We start from the raw sequence: 24,321 nt of genomic DNA, 5'->3' as shown, positions 1-24,321 counted from the left end.
CTTCAGGATGAAGGGAGGGGGGTTATTGGACTTTTTACTGTAAGGCAGAGTGTCAGTCAAGTTTTTTTTCTGTAAAGGGACAAATTCATACATATTTTAGGCTTTGTAGGTCATAAATCTGTCACAATTACTCAACTCTGTGGTTGCAAGATGTAAACAAAGACAATATGCAAATGAACAAGCATGGCTATGTTCCGATAAAACTTTATTTAGAAAAACAGGCTGTGTGCTCGCTTCGGCAGCACATATACTAAAATTGGAACAATACAGAGAAGATTAGCATGGCCCCTGCACAAGGATGACATGCAAATTCATGAAGTGTTCCATATTTAAAAAGAAAAAAAAAAAGAAAAACAGGCTGTGAGTATGTGAGAGTGATTCGGTGGTAGAATTCTCACCTGCCATGTGGGAGACCTGGGTTTGATTCCAGGCCCAAACACTTGCCAAAACAAACAGAGCAAAACAAATAAACAAACAAAATTTCAACAAATGATACTCCAATGATGCAACTCTCACATGGAAAAAGAATGAAATGTGAGCCCTGCTATACAGCATGCAAAAAGAAAACAAAAACAAAAACAAAAACAGGCTGTGAAGGAACAAAGTCATGAGGCAGGCAACGAAGCAAATGAAACTAGAGGACATAATGTTGTGCAAAATAAGCCAAAAACAAAAGAACAAATGTTGTATGGTCTCTTTTCTCTTATAAGAAAATTGGGGCCTAAATTGTAAGCTTTTATAACAGTCACGTTTATTCCTGAGCTTTAAGTACTATTTCTAGATTCTGAGATGCAGTGCTCTATATGTTTATAACATGGTATTTCCCTGAAACTTCAGGTACCTGTGTGATACCAAAGACTCCAATTCAGATTTCTGCAGCTCTGAAAGTCAGCCTTCCTACATACAACTGCTAAAGAGACTGTCAAAGAGATCAGGCTTCAATAAGAGACAAGAATGAGGCTGATCTGGTTGGTGCTAAGATAAATCAGAATACAGGGTAAAGAATGACAGCGTCTGTATTTTAGAACTTCACCTACTCTATGAGACCAAAGGAAGAGAACTTTATTTTGTCCAAAACCCAAGTTTTCTGTCGCATACAATCTAGCTCAACCTGACCGGATAGTTCATTTAAACCACCTAAACATACAGAGTCCAGAATGGGAGTGAGAGCTTGTAATTCTGTATTGCTGAACGTAATACCCTGATACATCGCAGAGTGTGTTGGGCAGATAATTTAAAGGTAGGCAAATTCCCATGTAGGATGGAGAAAAACTATGGAACTTTTAAACTTTCCACCTGGGAACCCCTGATACTCTCTCAAACACTAGGGGCTCCTAAGTTAACAGGCCCAGCCCCTGATCGGAGAAACTTGCTCTTATGAAACTTACTTCTGTAGGAGAGAAGCTAAGCCTATCTATAGTTATGCCTAGAAATTAATTCCCGAGAACCTCTTTCGTTGCTCAGATGTGGCCTCTCTCTCTCTCCCTAAGCCCAACTCTGCAAGTGAAATCATTACCCTCCCCTCTACGTGGGATATGACTCCCAGGGATGAGCCTGGCCCTTGTACCGTGGGATCAACAATGCCTTCCTGACCAAAAGGGGGAAAAGTAATGTTAAAAATAAAGTATCAGTGGCTAAGAGAGTTCAAATAGAGCTGAGAGGCTATTCTGGAGGCTACTCTTACAAGCTTCAGCTAGGCATCGTTAATTGCTATGGTTTCCCAAATCCCAATCAGTATCATTCATGTTAACCCTAAAAAGCACCTGGGGCTCTATCTGAGATCCTACAAAAGTTGCACACATTAAGTTTACTTTTCAGAAACCTAAAACTTCAGATGATTCCTAGGCAGGTAAATCCTGAAACCCAGAAGTGCCAGTATCAAGAATACCGATGAGTTCCATTCCCCTGTCCCATATGGTCAACACCCCTTTTCAATGTGAAAAAAGTTAAAATGGGCATAACCATGAGAGAAGGATCAAAGGAAAAAGAGTAGTTACAACGGAGAAGTTAGGACTGCTGAATCATTATATTGATATTTCTTTTTAGTCTCTGGTGTCTTGGAACAGCTAGAAGGAAAAACCTGAAATCATGGAACTGTACCCTGTACCAAGCTTTGAAGTCAGTTCTATAACTACTTGTTAAAAAGTACTTTAAAATTCATTACTTTTATGCATATATGTTGTATTGCACAATAAAAAAGAAAAGCAGGCAAGGGAACTAAAAAATAAAGCGAACAAACAAAAAAACAGGGAGTAGACCAGACTGGTTGTGAGCTGTAATGGTTGACCTCTGTGGGAAATCCTGATCACTCCCAAACAGGACGAGCAACCCATCCCAGTTTGCCCAGGACTTTACTGATGTTGGCACTGAAAGTCCCACATCCTGAAAACCCCTCAGCCCTGGACAAACCAGGATGGTTGGCCACCTAAAACTAGGGAGTGTGTTAAAAATATAAACTCCAATCAAACTTCAGGCCCAAAGAATCAAAATCTACTGGGGATGGGAGAGCTAAGGAGATAGAACACGATCTATAGGCAAGAGAGTGATTAGGTCTGATTTGTGTGTCAGATAGTTTGCTCTTAAGGCAGGAATATGCGCCCAAACGCCCTGGTTCCAGATGACGTCAGAACATAGTCAACATTTAAGAGTATAGAGTCAGCCTGACAGCAGTACCTCAGTTGGGGCTGGACATTGACTGGTTTATTTGAACTGTTTCTCCAAGTAATCACTGGACACTGGAGACGTAGGTACTTCCACAGATTCCAACTGTCAGGTCCATTGGCAAGACATAGAACTGGAGGGACCGCAGTAGCCTGAGCTGTTCCCTCCTACCCCTACAGTTTGAATAAGCCCTACAGCCTAGGGCTTACCAGGCCAAGCGGAGTCACACTGCTTGCCAAGGGTTGCCACACCCGTATTAATGCCCCTTCCAAAAAGGAAGAGGGGAATGAGCTCTGGACGGGAGTCAGAATCTAAGTTCCCAGCTAAGACACGCACAAATAAAGAAAATAAGCAGAGAAGATGATAAACCTTGGGGCCCAGATGTCAATTTTTGGAAGCTTTTCATGGTCAGCCTTTATCAGTGACAGCTCTGAAAAGCCAGATCTGAAATTTTCCTTTCTGAAACAACAGGTGTTTGACGTCTGTTCAAAAATGGCAACTGTTTGGCTTGGGCAAACAAAGAGTTTGCATTAAAAGGACTAATAGTGCTCTCTTTATTTCCTTAATCAGTCCCTTTTAAATTTAACTTCAGAGCCATGGCGGAATTTTCCACTTAATTGCAAGTAGTGCTTCCTATCTTCTCAACAGCTCATTTCCAGAACAGGTGGTTCTTGCTCTACGAACGTCAGGGTACAAAAACTCATGTTCATAGCACAGCTAATTTGAATCACACAAGTATCTTTAATGCTTAAAATAAAGCACTCCCTTACTACATTGTTGAGTTTGTTTATAAATCATTAAGCCCATTAGCCCTTTGGCCAGGGTTTTCTAGCTATCGCCAATCGAAGAATAATCAGAAATGAAGGTAAAATATATTTAAAACCAGTGGGAAAATAAATAGTTTTGTAGTATTAGGCAGCAGACGCTGGTGCTTAAATGAAATGGCTCTTGAGTCAGTCTGCCTCAGTTAAAATCCCTGATGGGCTATTGGTTAGCTGTGTGATTTAGGATACATGAATTCATTTCTGCAGGCCTCGGTTTCCACATCTGAGAACTAGGAATACTAATAAAGCTCCTCCATGGGGTTGTTTAATATAGGTAAAGTGCCCAGCACAGTAAGTATATAATGAATGCTAGCTGTTAAAAGCACTAATATTAGGCAAGTTATTTTATCTGGATGGGTCTAAATTTTCTCATTAGTAAAATGAAACAGTTGACCTTTAAGATCTCTCTGTTATCAATTCTCCATGACATGTTGAAAAATTAGCAAAGAAGCAAGTGCAGGGCATATGGGTACACAGACATCACCACCCAGGGCAATGCCTTCTGGAAAGTGACAAGGTATTAGGAGGCTATATCCACAGGGACAGAGTATTTACTTGATACAAAAAGGAAAAACAAAGAGATATTGTGGGTCTATACTACATACTGCCTAGTCAGTAGATATTTAAAAGTTAGCTCAGAAGTTAAGATATTAGAAATGATTGGGAAGCATTTGTTCTTTGCTGGATATCTCATTCTGCTAAGCAGAAGGCATCTGATAAGTTTTTAACCTAGTTCACTGGCATTTTTATTGTATAGAATGTGGATGAATTAGCAAGGGTAAATGATAGGCTGGGCTTCGTTTTCTCTATCAAAGTTGATGCTGTAAAAATGGGAGGACTATTGGGAGAAAATGGCTATGTCATTTTACAAGTTATAATCACACAAAAAAGGGACACTGTGCATATAAGATGGTACTTCAAATAGTGGTGACTTTCAAAATGAAATCCTATAATCACAAATTATACCCAAAGGGAAGAAAATAGTAGGAGTGTTTTTGGTGATACTAATTTACTCTAGGTCTCTACTGAGAAATCACTACCTTCCAGGTTCTATTCCATGTTACATACTAGAGAAACAGAGATTTAAAATAGTGGGGGTGCATGGGTGTTTCAGTGGTAGAATAGCTTGCCTTCCATGCGGGAGACCCGGGTTTGATGCCCGGACCATGCACCTAAACAAAACAAAGCAAATAGCAGTAAAATAGTGGGGGAGGGAGTCACAAGTTCACAGAGTATACTTTATGGGGATGACAGTTAAGTGCACAATTTAAATACAGTGTTTTTTTCTCCCAGGCAGCAGGATGTAGATACTGGCAAACAAAGTCTGCTCCACTGTGAAGACAGAGGTGTCCACAGGCTGCTATGGGAAACTTATGAGAGGCACCTGGTTGGATTGGGAGGGCTCTGAGAAAACTCCCCAGTGGAGGCAGTAGCTGAGCTGAGATTGTATAGAAGTGAAGCAGGTAAGAAGTTGGAGGAAGTATTCCATTCTGAAAAAAATAGTGTCTGAAAAAGATCATGGTGTAACTTAAGAACAATTTAGTGTTTCTTAAAGACCAGATATGAAGTAAGGAATAAAGGGAAATGAGACCGTACAGATAGAGGGGCCAGATTATGGTAGATCTTGTACAGAAACAGCTTTCTATAGGGGCCTTTCTACTGCACGTGGGTGGCATCCTGCAGGCAGTGGGTGCCACAGAAATGTTTGAATCAGGAGGATGATATGATCCATTTCATATGTTAGATCTGTGGCATAGTGAAGGATGAATTTCATAAGAAATTCAAAGAATTTCAAAACTGAAAGCAAAGAGACCAGTGGCAAAGGTGTGACAGAAATTTAAAAGAGGTACCATATAGCCTAGGGAGTGTCAAGGGAAGAAGAAGGGTGGATTTGGGTGATCTTAAGGGGGGTAGAATTGATAAGATTTTATATGGGTTGGCTATAGGATTTAGGGCAGAGGATTTAATACTAAAGAAAACATAAAGGATAGTGTTGGTAGTTGAAGACATTAGAGTAGATGCACCAACTCGGGGAAACTAGGAGGGGTAAGATGAGAAGATGGAGGACTAGAGAAGAACAAAGCAAGAAGGAAGTGGGGAAGAAGCCAATGAAGTAAGAAGAAAACCAAGAGAGTTGTCATGAAAATCCAGAAAGGCAAAGATTTCAAGTAGGAAGTCAACAGTGATAAGTACTGAACTTGGCCATAGAGAGGCCATTTTTGATCCAGTGAAGAGTAGTGTCAGTGGTGTGGTGGGGACATAAATCAGATTGCGGTGGGGTGGAGGAGCAGAGTGGGAGGCAAGAGAGTGAGTTATGTGATAGGCTACTCTCCCAGGAGGCTTAGCTGTGAAGGAAAGGACAGATTTAAAGTGATGTCAACTTGAGGCAGGAACTTTCTTTTATGACATGGAGAGACGGGAGCACATTTATATCAGAGGGAAAAAAGCCATCAGAGAGGGAGAAGTTGAGGACAGAGGCTGCATGTGAGGGTACCCTCTCTGGCAATGGCCATGCTGCCCCACAAAAGAGTGAGCCCCCTGCCCCATTAGAACAGATCCTCTGTCAGGGATGCTGGAGGAAGGGCTAATTCTTTGAGTGGTCTAGTAGAGCCCTTATGGTACTTTCTAAATCTAAAATTCTTCCATGTGAGGGTGATTTACCGATCTTTCTCATCCATTTGTATTACTGTACACGGACTCAAGTGGGACATTCAGTTACATTGAATCTACATCATGAATGAATTATCCTTTCTCTAGTAGGGGCAATAGACCATGTGGCCACCCCATAGTCCTCTCTGAATCAGAGATGTGACTTAACTCAGGAGCTCGTGAGGATAGTGCTGACCATCAGGTAAGCCGTCTCCTCAGCCACTTTCTCATGTCTCCCTGATGGGATGTGAGGGGAAAAGCCAGGCAAGGCCACTCATCTACAACTTCTATAGCAATAGTGGGCTTTGAACTGTACCTGACATTTTATTTCAACTCAACTCAATTCAAACACCCAAACATTCATTGAGTACCTACTGTGTGCCATGCTGTGTGATGATAAGAACATGGTTCCTTCCCCACCGACCCCCCACCCCCCACCAAAACTCAGTCCTTCCCTAGTCATTCACCTTTTCTTGGAAAGGGAGACAAATAAAAGAGAAATGAATGTAACAGCCAGTGTAATTTTTTCTAGCTATCTTACAGAGCCAGGTGTTCCAAGGAGGCCTTCCCTGACCAAGGTAGGGGTGAAGTTAGGAGAAGGACAGGCTCCAGGCCTCCTCATTTCAGCTTCAACTCCAGCAGCTCCACTTTCACTTGTTTTATATATTGGATTTTCATAAGGTTTTTGTTTGAACCAAGAATTTCACTCCTAAGAGAAGATTAAAATCCCACCAAAGTAATAAATGTTGATGAAACTTAAATACTAAGAGTTATTTAAAAAGCAAATCAAAATATTGAGAAAAGGGACTGATTGGGTTTTCCCAAACTATATTCATGAATTAATCCCCAAAACAGATATCTGGCAGCAAGCACTGTGCCAGCCACATGGTGGGCATTGGACACACAGAGGTTTAGAAACCCTGATGTCTCCCTTCATAGACCCCACAGGCCAGTAGGGGAGACAGACAGGGAAATGGCCATTCCCTGGTGTGGGCAGTAGTGTGGATACAGGATCCTTAAGGCAAGAAGGATTGACTTTGTCTAAAAGTGGAGGAGCTAGGATTTGTCAGGAAAAGCTTCACCAGAGACCTGCTTGAGAGTCTTAAAGGACGCCTGGGAGTTTGCCAGGAAAGAGAGGAGAAGGGGTTTCTAAGCCCTGGAGAAGCTCATATGCAAAGGCAGAGAGGAACAGTGAAAGTAGTTCTCCTACCTCCTATGGCCGGAGCGAGGAGTGGAGGGAGGGGAAGGGGGGAGAAGACGGCTAAATGCTGCTGTTCAGTAGGACATGGGGACCAGCTGGGTGAACATTCGCAGCAGCTTTCTTCGGTGACTCAACCTGGACATCTCAGAGGCCCTAAGTATTGCAGAACCCTTCGGTTCTGGGGCTCCAGCACAGTGTCCTTCAGACACTGCTACCTGGTGGCCTCAATCCATTCCCACATTTCCTGGAGAGTCTAGAAATCTTGATGGGTAATTTGGGGTCATCTCAGGCTGCCCACTGATTTTAGAGTGGAGGAGATCGTGGCCCAAAGAGGACAAGTGACTTTTCTGTAATCTCACAGTTTGTAAAAGCCCAGGTTAGATTAGAACCTAGCTTTTGGGACCCCAGGACCAGGTGGAGTATGAATTAGTTCACCCCCAGCCTCACTGGCTCGGGTAGGCTTATGCGGAAGGTTGATGAGCCTCAATTTAGTGACTGTTCCTGAGACGGTCTTGAAATCCTCATCCCAGGGTTTGGGTGGGGGTAGGGACACTTGAAGTGAGAAGGAACTTGGGAGGAAGTAGCTGAGCCAGAGAGAGAAGAAGCAGCTACATTCACTCCCTTTCCCCACCCCATCTGCCCCCGACCCTCTCTGAGCAATGAGAAAAAGCAGGTAGCGATATTCTGGGGGTGGATTGAGACTGCAGTTCAGGGCCCCATGTCAAAAAAAGAAGGGGAGAGGGCTCTCAGGCTGTCTCCTTTCGGAGGAACGAGTGCTGGGGAGGGAGCCTCATGGCCACAGGTGAAGGGGACAATGGAGTTCCAGGGTAAGGCCAGAGGCCTCTGAGAACACCTGTCAGCTGCTGGATGTCCAAAAAAGCTCATTCAAATAGGATTCTCATCGCTTGTTTCAGAAGTCCATCTGGGGTTACAAAATCCACTGCGGTTTCAGCCTATCCTGTGACAAAGTCACACAACCAACCTTTCTGATTGAACTGCCATATCGCTGTGTGTATGTGTGGGTCTGCAACATGTGGCTTGAATATATGATCTCTTTTGCATATATAGATAATACGTATATACACACATATGATTATTTCATGCCTAGCAACTAATACAGAAAGGATTTTAAAGACGTTACAATAAAAATCATAGTAATACATAATCCAAAGAAAATGGGAACTGGATAGTAAAGGAGTTGGGAGAAGTAAACATTTTACATGAAACAAGTGCTTTGAGCAGAGGAAACGCCGAGGGTGAACCAACACTTTGGTGTCAGCAGCCCATCCACTTGGCACAGAAAGGAACTGCACCGATGCGCCCTGCCTGAGCACCAGGCACTCTGGAAGGTGCTTTCAGTGCATTATTGCATACTGGGTAGGTAGCTTGATCTTCATTTTGTGGAGGACGGAACAGGAGTTGATTTTCTTGAGGCCATGCAGCCATTGCTTCACAGAGTCACTCTACGACATGGAAGAGCTCTAAATTATTTCCTTGGAATCCTAATCTGTTTATCTCCAAGATCCTGAGCTGTCTCCTCTCCCTCTGGCTTCTTTTTTGAGTATCTCCAGCATGAGGGCTTCTGGCACAAGAAGAGTAAGTTTTTTGGCTGGGAGTAAGGAGAGCTGGGCTTGCCAATAGTTCATGGGAGACCCCTGGCCAAGGTGGGTTCATAAGGGAACTCCCCTCTCCACTCCCAATCAAAACACTCCCTGAGTTGTTTCTGAGTGTCCCACGCCGAGGCTGAACAGCATGGCCTAGGATCAAAGTTCTGGAACCTCTCCTTGTAGGCATCAAGATGAATTCACACAGGGAAGAAAGGAGGAGAGGCTGGGGGCTGCTTCTGATTAGCCTGCTTCCTCTGCCAAAGTGAGATGTCCTTTTTCTGTGGACAATTAAATGGTTCTCATGGACCCGCCATCTGGGCTCAGCAAAGTGTGGAGTGATGCTCTCTCTCTCTCTCTCTCTCTCTCCATCCTATCTCACCTCTGGCTCAAGGACCAGGCCAGCAAGACTCAGGAAATCTAGCCCTTTCTCTACTTTCCACCTTTCTTTCCTTCCTAGACAGCTGCTACAAATGCTGCCCGCCAGCCCTTCACCACTCAGCAGGTAAAGCCAGCCCAGGGGCATGGCCCTCTCAGTGGTCCTGAAAAAAGCCAAGGTGCCACCCCCATCACTGCGCTGGGACTTGGGGTATGGATTGTTGGACCCAAAGACAAAAGCTGCATAAACTTTCCCCAGTCACTCCCAGGGAGGTTCTTGGAGAGCAGAAGCCCTCACTCAGTCGCAGTTTGCAGAACCAACTCATGCCTCGCTGCTGTTGTTACTGTTGTGTTTTTAAGTGGTTTGACGTGTGGACTGTGCTAAAAGTCAGCACTGGGATGAGCCAGCAGAGCCGAGACCACAGATCACCAGGTGGGTAACAGATGATTTTCTTATCCCATCTTCTCGAGGCTCTTCTTTCTTCCCAGTAGCCCTCAGTATCACCCACTACCAAACAGTCCATTTGCTTACGTGCTGTGTACCAGGTACTGTGCTGGACCCAGCTCTGACCTGGAAGATCTTCTGGACCAGGGTGGGCACCTTTCAGGTGACTAGACAGGAAGGGAACCTGGTTAGATTTACAGAGAAGGTGCTCTGAGAACGCAGAAGGGAGGGGTGATAAGGACCTTTGAGCCGGGTCTTTCAGAGTTTTTCTGGCTCAGAAGGGGAGAGAAAAGCACAAGAAAACAAAACAGCTAACAAATGCAGTATGCTTCTGTTGTATAAAATACTGATATCATCTGACCCTCCAAACAACTCTTTAAGTAGGGAAGGAAGGTAGTAGAATCCTGGCCTTATCGCAGATACCTCATAAAAGGTTTCCAAATGAACGAATTCCCCTATAATAGACAAGGAGACTGAAGCTCCAGAGAAGGTAAATGCTTTGTCTAAGGTCACACAGCAAGAAGTGGAGAACCAGAGCTCAAATGCAGGTCTCTGGCTCTGAATCCGAAGTGCTTCCCTCCACGTGATAGCCTTGTAGTCCTCTTGTAGGTACAGGGGTTCTCTCAGAGGGCTTTCAAGCATGTGTATATTCCAGTGATAATTTAACGATTTGACACAGGCATACTCTAGATAGCCATTACAGCACCTCTTGATGAAGAGTGCCAAGATTTTGGTGCCTGCATCTGTGTTTATACTCAAATTGGAGACACCCCTGAGTTCTCCTTTAATTGGCAGTGAGGAAGAAATGCAAATAGCCTTAATGCACAAAGGAAGCTTTTCACCAATCTTTTTTCAGGAAATCTGAGTGTACCACTATACAAACAGAAATTTCATAGTACCTGAATAAAAAAAAAATGTAGAAATAAAATAAGAATAATATAGGCATGCTCAACTCAAAGGACCTACGTCATATCAGTAAATAACATTTATGTATAGGCAACAATTTAATTTTTGCAAAGCAGCAGCATCAGCATCAGTCGCATTAAATTTACTGACCAGCCATAAAGGGACATTTTTATGGTTCACGTAACTGAAAATTCTCAAGGCTCTGTGGCTTTCAGGATGAAGTTGGTCAGAACTCAGCCCCATTTCTCCTTATCTCTCCTGTATCTGCTTTGGCCTCAGGCTGGCTCCACTGTGGCTATAAGGTCTAGAGTAACAGGGCCACATGTTTCTTTAGTCACAGTCACAGAAGAGAGAGGGGGTACTGTTCCTAAACATTGAATGAAAATCCTGACTTTTGCATTAATTGGATGATCCCTGAATGAATGTCAGTGGCCAAAGGAAGGCCATAAACTTATTGGTTTAGGCCTGGCTACCTGAACCAAGCAACAGGGATGGGTTTACCCTGACTGGCTTAAACAAAGCAAGGGGTTATCATTCAACTGGGAAAGAGAAGAAAGGATATTGCAGAGACAATTACAGAGTCTGCATGTGGGATTAGAGCATTCCAGTAAGGGAAACACCATGGGCTAAGGCCTTAAGAAATGAAATTTTTAATAGGTTAGAGAAATTGAAAGAAGAGTTTTGTGTCTAGATTTGTTCATGGGAAGAGGTTAAAGGAGGACTACTTCAAGCAGGGAATTGACTTGTTTGTTTTCCTTCTACATGCAATGGCTGTTCTGTGGAAAACATGTTTGTGTGGCAGAGGGTAAGGATGAGGAAAGAGGGCAAGTGGAAAGGCTAATTTGAAAACAATTGTAAAGATCCAGGCAAAACAGATTTGCCATGATGCCAATGAAACTTATACTTCAAGGCCCTTCACTAGCACAAATCTCTTTGAAGGCCCTGGGAGGGACCGCAGCCATGTGCTCTCATTCTCAGATGTTTTTTGTAGCATTTGTGAGAGTAAGATACTTTAATAGAATGTGATAAGAATGCAGTCTCTTTGTATTCTAACTGAGCCTCCATGACATTTGCCCCATGTCAGATGGCACTGGAGTGACCATGAGAGATTTGGGGTTCAACTAAGAAGAGGTTGAATTGGGGATGCATTCAGTGTGGGTGTGGAAGGATTCACGAGAGGATATAAGCAAAGGGAGAACCTCTCAACCTCTCCTTTGTCTTTGTTTGCCTTTACTTCACTTTTCCTCTTCCTCCTCCTCCTTCTGCTCCTGTGCTGTGGTCTGGGTCATAACGACAGCCTCCTAACTACTCCTCCTGTTCCAGCCCTGTTCCTTTTCAGTCCATCTTTACACTGTCCCCAGAGAGGCTTTTTCTGAAAATGAAAAAGAAAAAATGGATTGGATACCCATTTCCCACAGGTAAACCTCATGCTCCAAAACCTGCTTTTACTCCTTTTCTGCACATCTTTTGACCTCCAGTTTTGAGAAATGCCACTGTTTTGTACCTAGCAACCTGTAGGCTTATGAATAGGAGCTTATGAAAAGAACAACGTATGCATAATGTCAACTCCTCTTCGATGTATCCACTCCTGTGCCTGGCGCCATTGCTTCTGTGTAGTTAAAACTCTGGAAAGTGTTTTTTTTTTTTTTTGCACCTCTCAACCTAGTCACTTCCCGCGGCTTTGGCCAGGTAAGAGTAAGAGGTGATGTGGATCTTTGACAGCAGAATGATAACAGGTTCCCTGGACTACCCCCAAGCAGAGCTAACGGCTCTCACTGCCCTGGAAGTAACACTTGCTTGTTGGTTAGGCAGAAGATTATCCCTGAAAGACGTCTGTGAAGGTTCTGCTAGCAGGCATGTAAACCCTAAATTCCTGTACTTGCCTTTGGGGAAAGACTGGAGGACTTAATTCAGGCCCGGCAGGGAAAAGGTAAGAAAGTATGCCCATAAAATATTAGCCAGTTCGGTCTTACTGATACTCAAAGAAGTTCGTGGTCTTCTGTTTGTATGTCTTTTATCAACATGTTGATACTGCCCATGTTACACAAATTTAAGAAAGAAAACAAGTCAATAAAACTCTAGCCGACAGTTTAAAGAGAGAAAAGATAAAATTACCAATCTCAGGAATGAGAAAGGAATGAGAGTCTATAGATGTTACAGGATAACAGGGGAATTTTTTGAACAGCTTTATGCCAAGAAATTTAACAACTTAGATGAAATGGACAAATTTCCTGAAAGACTCAAACTACCAAAAATGATTTAAGAAGAAAGTGTTAACTAGAATAGTCCTATATCCACTGAAGAACTGAATTTGTACTTAAAAACCTTCCCACAAAGAAAACCTCCTGGCCAGGATAGCTTCACTAGGGAATTCTGTGAAACATTTAAGGAAGAAGTATTATAAATTCTTTGCCAACTCTTCCAGAAAATTGAAGTGGAGGGGATGTTTCCCAATTCACTCTATGACCTCACCATTTCTTCAAGACCAAAACCAGAGAAAGATATTATAAGAAAAAAACTACAAACTATTATCCTTCTTGAATATAAATGCAAAAATTCTTAACAAAATTTTTAGCAAATCTAATCCAATTATATATAAAAAGGATAATACAAAATGACCAGGTAAGATTTATCCCAGCAATCCTGGGTTGGTTGGTTTAACAGTTGAAAATCAATCAGTGTAATTCACCACACTAGCAGACTAAAAAGGAAAATCCATAAAATTATCTCAATAAATGCAGAGGTAATTGAATTTAAGAAAATTTAGCATCCAATCCTGATAAAAAGTTTCAGGAACTAGGAATAAAATGGAACTTCCTCAACCTGATAAGCGACAACTATGTTAAGCCAAAGGCTAACATCATACTTTGTGGTGAAAGACTGAATGCTTTTCCCCTTAAAATTAGGAACAACTTTCATCACTTATATCCAATATTGGACTGGTCTAACCAGGCAATAAGGCAAGGAAAAGAAATAAAAGGCATCCAAATTGGAAAGTAAGAAATGAAAGTCTTTACTTTCATATGATATGATTGTCTGTGTGGAATATCTAGCAGAACCTACAAAAAACTGCTAAAATTAATAGAAGACCTCTGCAAGGTTGCATGATACTAGATAAAAATTAAAAACCCAATTCTATGACTATATACTAACAATGAACAATTGAAACTGAATTTTTAAAATATAATGAAAGAAATATGAAATAATTAGGGATAATTCTGACAAAATATGTGTATTCAAAATTTAAAAATCTTTGCTGAGAGAAATTAAGGAAGACCTAGGTAAATGCAGAGAGATGTGTTTATGTATTAGAAGACTCAATAACATTAAGATATCAGCTTTACCCAAATTAATCTATAGAGTCAATGTAAGCCCAATGAAAGTTCCAAAAGTTTTGTTTTTGTTTTAGAAATTGACCAATCCATCCTAAAACTCGTTTGGATACAGAATAAAGGACATAGAATAGCTAAAACAAACAAACAAACAAAAACTTTGAAAAATAACAAAAGTGAAGGATTAGCACTCTCTGACTTTCAGACTTATTATAATCTATAGTAATCAAAGCAATATGATACAGGTGTCAAGACAGACAAAGAGGTCAATGGCAAGAATAGAGTCCAGAAATAGACCCGCCATATATGGTTAGTTGAGTTTCAACAAAGATGGAAAAGAGTTCAATGGAGAAAGGATTGTCTTTTCAATAAATGATGCTGAAATGATTGGATATCTATATGCAAAAAAGTAGCATTGATTCTTACCACAGGCCATATACAAAAATTAATTCAAAATGGATCATAGACTTAAGTCTAGAAGAAACTTCTAGAAGAAAACATAAGAGAAAATCTGTGATCTTGAGTTAAGCAAAGATTTCTTAGACACAACATAAAAGAAAAGAAATATATAAAGTAGTCTTTGTCAAAATTCAGAATTTCTGCTTTTTGAAAAATGAAAAGACAAGCCACGGACTGGGAGAAAATATCTGCAAATATATTTTATTTTATATTATATAATATAATTAATAAAATAATATATTATTTTATAATCTTATCTGTAGATAAGATTACTTATCTGAGTAAGAACTTGCATCCAGAATACGAGCAGTCACATAACTCAATAAGAAAACAAAGAAACAAGAAAAAATAGACAAAACATTTGAAAGATACTTCACACACACAAAAAAAGATACACAGATGGCAAATAAATACATGAAGATATGCTTAATCTGACTAGTTACTAGGGAAATGCACATTGAAATCACAGTAAGATACCACTGTACTTCTAACAGAATGGTTACAATTTAAAAGACTGACCACACCAAGTGTTGGCTGGAATGTGGGGGAACTGGAGCTCTCATGCACAGCTAGTGAGAATGTGAAGTGGTAAAAACACTTTGGAAAGCTTTCTGGCACATTCATAAAGAGTGCAGCACATGTTTACATATGATGCCGCCATTCCAGTCCTAGGCAGTTACCCAAGAGAAATGAAAATACATATCTGTACAGAGATTTGTCCACAGATGTTCACAGCAGCATTATTTGTAGGGGCCCAAAAGTGGAAACAGCCAAAATGTCTATGGATAAGCAAATTGTGGTATACAACTCAGCAACAAAAAAGCACGAATTATTGATACACACAACAATCTGGAAGAATCTGGGGATAATTACACTGAGTAAAAGGAACTAGAACCTCTGCCCCCTCTTCCACCCCCCCTCCAAATGGCAGTGCATGCTGACATTTATATAAAATCCTAGGAAATACTATTTATATGATAACATTTATGTAAAATTCTGGGAGAGGCAAACTAATGTATAGTAGGAGAAAGCAGATCTGTCATTGCCTAGATATGGGGTAAGGAAGGGGACGATGAAGGGATTACCAAAGGCAAAGAAACTGTTGGGGGTAATGGATACATTCATTATCATGCTTACAAGTGATGCGATATGTCAAGAACAGTCAACTATTATACTTCAAATACATGCAGTTACTGTATGTCAATTATACCTCAATAAAGCTGCTTAACAAACTCAATTGTAGCAAATCCCTTATTTTTAAAAATTTCTTATTTTTCTTTTTAATCTCTGTAGTTGATGTGTAGTTTTGTAGTAAATAGTAACCACTATATAAATTAAATGCTTATTTCCAGTCAAACTGGTCATCAGTCCAGCTGATTATGCAGTGTCGTGTAGCCCCGATGCCTGCATGATGGATGGTTTATTGAGAGAAGGAGCTGTGTGACCTGGTGGTCTGCAGACCAGTGCTTATCAAAATGTAATGAGCATATGAATGGTTCTAGAGCTGTGCTATCCAGTAAAGTAGACATTAGCACATGTGGTTCGTAAAATGAAAATTGAATTTATTAAATTAAAAGTTCAGTTCCTGAGTTACACTGACAACATTTTATGTTTTCAATAATCTGTATTGGACAGTGCAAATAAAAAATATTTTCATCATCTCAGAAAGTTTTATTGGGCACTCCCGGTCTGAAGCCTTGCTTTTCAAATGCGTGGCTTTTGAACTAACAACATTAGCACTAGTTAGGAGCTTATTAGAAATGCAGAGTCTGTCCTCCTAAGGAATTTGTATGCACATTAAAGTTTGAGAAACCCTAGCTACGATCCTCACCCCATTTTCACTCGATGCTTACAGATATACTAAGAACTCCATAGAGCTTTCTGCTTTTGTCCCACAATCACTGAGCAGCTACTATGTGCCAGTATGGTACTGTGTGACAGGACTTCAGTACTTCTAGGGTATGATCCAGGACTGCAGAAATGTGCAAACCTATGGCTTGAGTGTTCTGGGTAAATGTCTAAAATCTAATCTGCACACTCCTCTTCCTTTCCCCCTCCAACCCAGGATAAATGGATCAGTATCATTTCAGTTTTGTTGAACACATTTATAAACCTCAAAACTGAACCTCTGTTCTGTTGGGCTTCCTTATTCCCATGTTATGTTGTTAAACATTATTTGCCCTCTGTGGCTGCTTTTGGCAACCCTTATTTCCTACTCTACCCCTCAATCCTCTTCTTTCCCCACCCAGGCTGAAAAAAATGACTGGTTTTTTGTTTAAGATCATTTTCCTAGGCTGCTTTGGCCTGGGTTATTTCCAACTCCCTTTCGTAATTGCTTGCATTCCTCTTGGGTAACCTCCTTGCTGTTGGTGTGTGTATTTTGTCCCTAGTTGATGTGCTTTGCACATTTTCTTGACATTTATTTGTTCCCATTTTCAAATCATTAGCAAAGATATTAAATAAAACCAGACCTGACCCTTCTCTCTGGGGAAGTGCCCTTAGGCCCCCACTCCCCTCACTGGAGCTCTTTCTGGGTACTTATATCATTAGCTCTTCTTTATGATCTCTCAGCCGGTTGTTGCATACATGTGACCATCTTCTCGTCCAAGGCAATCTGAACTGGCCTTCGAGTACAAATGGTGTGGCATGTTAAGCAAAACCCTTTACCCAAGTTCCAAATCCTTTACTAAAGACCTGGCCTCACTCAGCTTTTCTCCTCTGCCGAGTCTGTTGAACTCACTTCTTTCCATAAATCCTTTGTGACTTTATTCTTTCCAGATGTTGATGGATTTTCGCTGTTAACATCTGTTTTATTACTATGACTATCCAATTTGCTGGCCAGTAATTTCCACAATTAGCTTTCTCTTGCTTTCCTTTTTGAACATTAACACCGTATTTATGACTTCTTGTCACTCTGCTCTTGATTTTCAATTCCTTTTTTAGGTCTACAATGATTCTTCAGATCTTTATACTTTAACTCAGGATGATGATATGTAACATTCCACCTTCTTGGTGAAAGATCAGAGCCTCAGTGGAGGTGTGGCTTAACTTGAATCTGGAGCTATTGTTACTTTCACTCATGTCATCAGTTAATTATTTTTTTAAATATCACTCAGAGAGAAAAGAGAATGGAATAATTATAACGATACTATTAATAGAAAAATCTAGTTATCTAAGAAGTCACTTATGCAGTCACTCTGGTATCTAGAACATAGCAAAAAAACAAAGTAGAATGTACCCAAAAATCAAAATAAGAAACACTAATAAATAGAAAAGTCATAGAGAGACAAAAAAAAGTTATTATGAAGTCTACACATTGAACGACACCAGTCTTCCGCCCTCTCTGCGTCTCTGAGCCTTTATCTTAGTAGTTTTCCTGTATCTTCCATGAAAAGCAAGATAGTTCTCTCGAGTTTTCCAAAACGGTGCCTCTCACAGCACATGTAAGCAGCTAACTACTTTCCTGCCTATCAGCCTGGCTTAGCGATCGGCTCTGCTATCTGAAGGCTCAGCACCACATGCTTTCGCGTCAGAGGAAAGTGTACCTGGTGTATTTGAGTGCCGGTTAATCTAATCCACTGCAGTAAACCATAGCCCACACAGCTGGTAGCTTTTTTTTTTTTTTTTCGCTCTTGGAATTCTTCCAATCTCTACTTGATAAACCCTACTTATCATCGGACATCATTTGATGTCCAGGTCACTTCAGAACAAAAGGAGCAGATCAGAAAGGGTGCAATGGTTACTGTCAGCAGTCATTCTGATGACCCCCAAAAGTGCTAATTGCCAGGGAAGAGACAGAAAACTTAAAAAAGAAACAAAACCCCAAACCTCTGGAGGTTTAGCAGTTTTCAGAGCCATTTAGTGTAGCGGCAAATAACCCTGTATAACGTCCTCTGTTGGAATCATTGTTTAGGAATATGACAATAAATATTAATAACGATCTTGATTCAGAAAGAAAGATTAAATTATGTTTAGCAACTCTAACGATGGAAGTGTGTGATTAATTCTAAATTAATGTATAATAGATGTACACAGTTCAAAATTCAAAAGGCACAAAAGGTTATGTTGTGAAAAGTAAGCCCGCTCCAACCTCTATTCCCAAATCTCTCAGTTATCCCCTACAGATACAACCACTGTAAACATTCTTTGTTTTCTTTCTCCAGAAATAGTCTACGTGCCTTTAGAAAAAATATGCTTTATATTTTTAAATAATTTAATTAAAAATTTTTGGGATTCTAAAAAGTAAGTTCCAGTGACCTTGAAATTTTACATATGTGGAACTACTTAATACACAACAATTCAGGGTGAATTAGGCACTGTTGAATGTGAGTTTAAAAAATTAAAATCTTAATTTCCTAGGTCATGGGGAAATGAGAGGCCATTGAAGGGCTTAGAGAGTCTGTGGGAGAAAACCTGTCTTGCCCTTTTTAGGAGTGGGAAGGTTCTCTACAAGGGCTATTCTTCAACTCTTATTCCCCAAAACTTTTATTAATCCTACTGTATGCAAACGCAGGCTGGTTGGGGGAAAGAACAGGGATTTCGGGGCCCGGTGAGTTGCAAAGAATAAGATATGATCCCGGCACATAAAGTACTTGGAATTTAATACAAGATGCAAGACATGCACAAATTGCTATAAATAAAAGTATGATATTTGCTACAAGAAAATTTAGACTACTGCTATAATGAGATTACTTGGAGCTGAAGAAATCCAGGAAAGCTTCACTAAAGAAGTAGCACCTGAGATAATCCTGGAAAGAAAAATAGGAATTGAACAGGAGGGAAGACAGAGAGCATCCTAGGAAGAGGAAACAGCATGAACAAAGATATGGAGGCTGCAAAAAAAGCACACTGGGCAAAACTGTTCATGGGATGAGGATTTGGTGCCTATTCATTTTCTTTTCTGAAACACTTCAAGCCTGCTCCCAGAGTCTTATTAAAGCTGGGACCAGGCACAGGCCTGTAGACACTTAGGGCGTCTTGGGGAGGGAGCAGTGGAGATTGTGCCCAATATGGTTGGGAGAATCAAACTACTTAGCCTGTAGGACAAGCCAGCTGTATCTTTCACCCTGATTCCACCAACATCTGCTTGAGACAGATACCTCTTTGTTGGCCTTGTGTGCCTGATCCATGAGTCTAGGAATGACTTCTTGTTTTCCTGGGATTGTCCCTTGTTTCTGTGTAGTTCTTGGGGGAATATGCCTAGAATGTTCTCAGAATGCCAGGCCATCTGCTCCTCTGGCTTGGATTGGCTCATGGCAGCCTCAATTGCACGAATCAGAGAGTCCCTGAAGCAGCATGAAGAGCAGGGGATGGGGACGATGCCAGAAGGGGAACTTTCCTGGAAATGAGTTTACATTTTCTGGCATGTTCCCTTCCAAGCTTTCCCCAGGGGACGAATGACATTTCCCTGTGGCAGAGTCTGGCAAGAGTTCTCATGTACAAGATGGAATTGATTAAGGAGGGAGTCAGGCAAATTCTTTTGTTTCAAGCCAGAAGGGTGCTTTTGTAGGCATTAGGGTTTTTTATTCCTTCACATTTGGTCTACCTTTAACAAGCTGTAGACACAGGGGGCTCAAGAAAAACATTTACCTTATTAGAAGAAAAGGGATTTTTTCCCCTTAATTTTAGCTCATAGGCTTCCAGGGAAGAATTCTAAGGTCATCTAGTCCAAATCTATACTACATGTAGAAACCCTCAGTATCCTCTACCAGATGGCAGGGACCATATCTGACTTATTTGGCACTATATTACCAGTTCCTTATTCATGGTAAGTGTTTTGTGAATAAGTGTTGAGTGAAGGTAGTTCAGTCTTTCCTAAATGCTCCCAGGAACTGAGAGTTTCTTCTCTTCCAAGGCAGACAATTCTATGGTTTTAAACATTATTTTTCATGTTATGGGGAAAATACTTTGAAATTGATTGTTCTAGTTTGCCAGCTGTCAGAATGTGATATACCAGAAACAGAATGGCTTTTAAAACAGGGAATTTATGAAGTTGCAAGTTTAAACTCTAAAGCAATGAAAATGTCCAAATTAAAGCAAGGCTATGGAAATGTCCAGTCTAAGGTATCCAGGGAAAAATACCTTGATTCAACAAGGCCCATGACATTCAGGGTTTCTCTCTCAACTGGAAAGGCACATGATGAACATGGTGAAGTCTGCTGGCTCTCTCTCAAGGCTTCTCATTTCATGAAGCAACCCCAGGGGGATTTCCTTCCTCATCCCCAAAGGTGCGTGGGTTCTCATGGCTCTCAAGCTTTTTCCATAATGCTTCCTCTTTTAAAGGATTCCAGTAAACTCATCAAGACTCACCTAGAACGGACGAGTCACATCTCATTAGAGATAATCTAACCAAGTTTCCAACCTACAGTACTGAATAGGGAGGGATTAAAAGAAATGGCTCCCTCCACAGGACGGATCAGGATTCACACATGGCTTTTCTAGGGCACATGATCCCTTTAATCTGGCACACTAATAAACTGATGCATTTTTCATTTCCCATTATGCTTAATCATATTTTCTACAGCCATCATTATGACATTCAGGAAAGCAGGAGCTCAAATGCTACCTTGGAAAGGAGGTAAATACACTGCATGATGATTCTCTATTAGGTAGAAGTAAAAATGAAAATGAAAGGGGGGGAATAAAACTCAAAACACAGGTTAGGAGTGGGCTTGTGAAGGAGAAAAAAGCTGCATATAAAATGTTGAATTATTGTGTGCTGCTGGGATTGTGACTGTGATTGAGATTGTCTTGATGCCATAGATCCATGTGAGCAGAATTGATATCTTAGTAAATCTTCTAACCTGTGATCACCATCTATCTCTTCATTATTTAAGTCATTCCTTGACAATGTTTTGTAATTTTCAGTGTATATAGGTCTATGCATATCTTGTCAGATGTATTTCCTAAGAATTTCCTGATTTTGATATTATATTGGAATTTTTATTTAAATCTGAATTCTAACAGTATATGGAAGTACAAATTATTTTTATAAATTAACATTGTATTCTGCAAACTGGCTAAGCTCACTTATTAGGGAATATTTCTTAGGATTTTGTACATGAATAATCATGTGCTTTGTGAATAAGGACAATTTTATGCCTTTTTCCCCCCAAATGCTGTGTCTTTTTATTTATTTATTTATTTATTTATTTATTAATTAACGGAAAAAAAGAAATTAACCCAACATTTAGAAATCATACCATTCTACATATGCAATCAGTAATTCTTAACATCATCACATAGATGCATGATCATCGTTTCTTAGTACATTTGGATCGGTTTAGAAGAACTAGCAACACAACCGAAAAAGATATAGAATGTTAATATAGAGAAAAAAAAATAAAAGTAATAATAGTAAGAACAAAACAAAACAAAACAAAAACCTAAGGCTCGGATGCAGCTACATTCAGTGTTTTAACATGATTACTTTACAATTAGGTATTATTGTCCTGTCCATTTTTGAGTTTTTGTATCTAGTCTTGTTGCACAGTCTGTATCCCATCAGCTCCAATTACCCATTATCTTACCCTGTTTCTAACTCCTGCTGAACTCTGTTACCAATGACATATTCCAAGTTTATTCTCGAATGTCGGTTCACATCAGTGGGACCATACAGTATTTGTCCTTTAGTTTTTGGCTAGACTCACTCAGCATAATGTTCTCTAGGTCCATCCATGTTATTACATGCTTCATAAGTTTATCCTGTCTTAAAGCTGCATAATATTCCATCGTATGTATATACCACAGTTTGTTTAGCCACTCGTCTGTTGATGGACATTTTGGCTGTTTCCATCTCTGTGCAATTGTAAATAACGCTGCTATAAACATTGGTGTGCAAATGTCCATTTGTGTCTTTGCCCTTAATTTCTTTGAGTAGATTCCCAGCAATGGTATTGCTGGGTCGTATGGCAATTCTATATTCAGCTTTTTGAGGAACCGCCAAACTGCCTTCCACAGTGCTTGCGCCATTTGACATTCCCACCAACAGTGGATAAATGTGCCTCTTTCTCCACATGCTCTCCAGCACTTGTCATTTTCTGTTTGTTGATAATGGCCATTCTGGTGGGTGTGAGATGATATCTCATTGTGGTTTTGATTTGCATTTCTCTAATGGCCAGGGACATTGAGCATCTCTTCATGTGCCTTTTGGCCATTTGTATTTCCTCCTCTGAGAGGTGTCTATTCAAGTCTTTTTCCCATTTTGTAATTGGGTTGGCTGTCTTTTTGTTGTTGAGTTGAACAATCTCTTTATAAATTCTGGATACTAGACCTTTATCTGATATGTCATTTCCAAATATTGTCTCCCATTGTATAGGCTGTCTTTCTACTTTCTTGATGAAGTTCTTTGATGCACAAAAGTGTTTAAGTTTGAGGAGCTCCCATTTATTTCTTTCCTTCTTCAGTGCTCTTGCTTTAGGTTTAAGGTCCATAAAACTGCCTCCAATTGTAAGATTCATAAGATATCTCCCTACATTTTCCTCTACCTGTTTTATGGTCTTAGACCTAATGTTTAGATCTTTGATCCATTTTGAGTTAACTTTTGTGTAGGGTGTGAGATATGGGTCTTTTTTCATTCTTTTGCATATGGATATCCAGTTCTCTAGGCACCATTTATTGAAGAGACTGTTCTGTCCCAGGTGAGTTGGCTTGACTGCCTTATCAAAGATCAAATGTCCATAGATGAGAGGGTCTATATCTGAGCACTCTATTCGATTCCATTGGTCGATATATCTATCTCTATGCCAATACCATGCTGTTTTGACCACTGTGGCTTCATAATATGCCTTAAAGTCAGGCAGAGCAAGACCTCCAGCTTCGCTTTTTTTCCTCAAGATGTTTTTAGCAATTCAGGGGCACCCTGCCCTTCCAGATAAATTTGCTTATTGGTTTTTCTATTTCTGAAAAATAAGTTGTTGGGATTTTGATTGGTATTGCATTGAATCTGTAAATCAATTTAGGTAGGATTGACATCTTAACTATATTTAGTCTTCCAATCCATGAACACGGTATGCCCTGCCATCTATTTAGGTCTTCTGTGATTTCTTTTAGCAGTTTTTTGTAGTTTTCTTTATATAGGTTTTTTGTCTCTTTAGTTAAATTTATTCCTAGGTATTTTATTCTTTTAGTTGCAATTGTAAATGGGATTCGTTTCTTGATTTCCCCCTCTGCTTGTTCATTGCTAGTGTATAGAAATGCTACAGATTTTTGAATGTTGATCTTGTAACCTGCTACTTTGCTGTACTCATTTATTAGCTCTAGTAGTTTTGTTGTGGATTTTTCCGGGTTTTTGACGTATAGTATCATATCGTCTGCAAACAGTGATAGTTTTACTTCTTCCTTTCCAATTTTGATGCCTTGTATTTCTTTTTCTTGTCTAATTGCTCTGGCTAGAGCCTCCAACACAATGTTGAATAATAGTGGTGATAGTGGACATCCTTGTCTTGTTCCTGATCTTAGGGGGAAAGTTTTCAATTTTTCCCCATTGAGGATGATATTAGCTGTGGGTTTTTCATATATTCCCTCTATCATTTTAAGGAAGTTCCCTTGTATTCCTATCCTTTGAAGTGTTTTCACCAGGAAAGGATGTTGAATCTTGTCAGATGCCTTCTCTGTATCAATTGAGATGATCATGTGATTTTTCTGCTTTGATTTGTTGATATGGTGTATTACATTAATTGATTTTCTTATGTTGAACCATCCTTGCATACCTGGGATGAATCCTACTTGGTCATGATGTATAATTCTTTTAATGTGTTGTTGGATATGATTTGCTAGAATTTTATTGAGGATTTTTGCATCTATATTCATTAGAGAGATTGGTCTGTAGTTTTCTTTTTTTGTAATATCTTTGCCTGGTTTT

General features: G+C 40.2%; 1 non-coding gene across 1 annotated transcript; it reads left to right on the top strand.

Annotated features, from left to right (window-relative positions):
- Positions 1 to 226: 226 nt before the first annotated feature.
- Positions 227 to 333, top strand: LOC143651158 (U6 spliceosomal RNA). Its single transcript, XR_013159890.1, has one exon. It is a non-coding gene; the product is annotated as a U6 spliceosomal RNA (small nuclear RNA).
- Positions 334 to 24,321: the final 23,988 nt, after the last annotated feature.

This window comes from Tamandua tetradactyla, chromosome 11, assembly GCF_023851605.1.
Source record: "Tamandua tetradactyla isolate mTamTet1 chromosome 11, mTamTet1.pri, whole genome shotgun sequence".
Lineage (NCBI taxonomy): Eukaryota > Metazoa > Chordata > Mammalia > Pilosa > Myrmecophagidae > Tamandua > Tamandua tetradactyla.
Note: the sequence above shows the minus strand (reverse complement) of the source record. Positions and strands in the feature narration are given on the sequence as shown.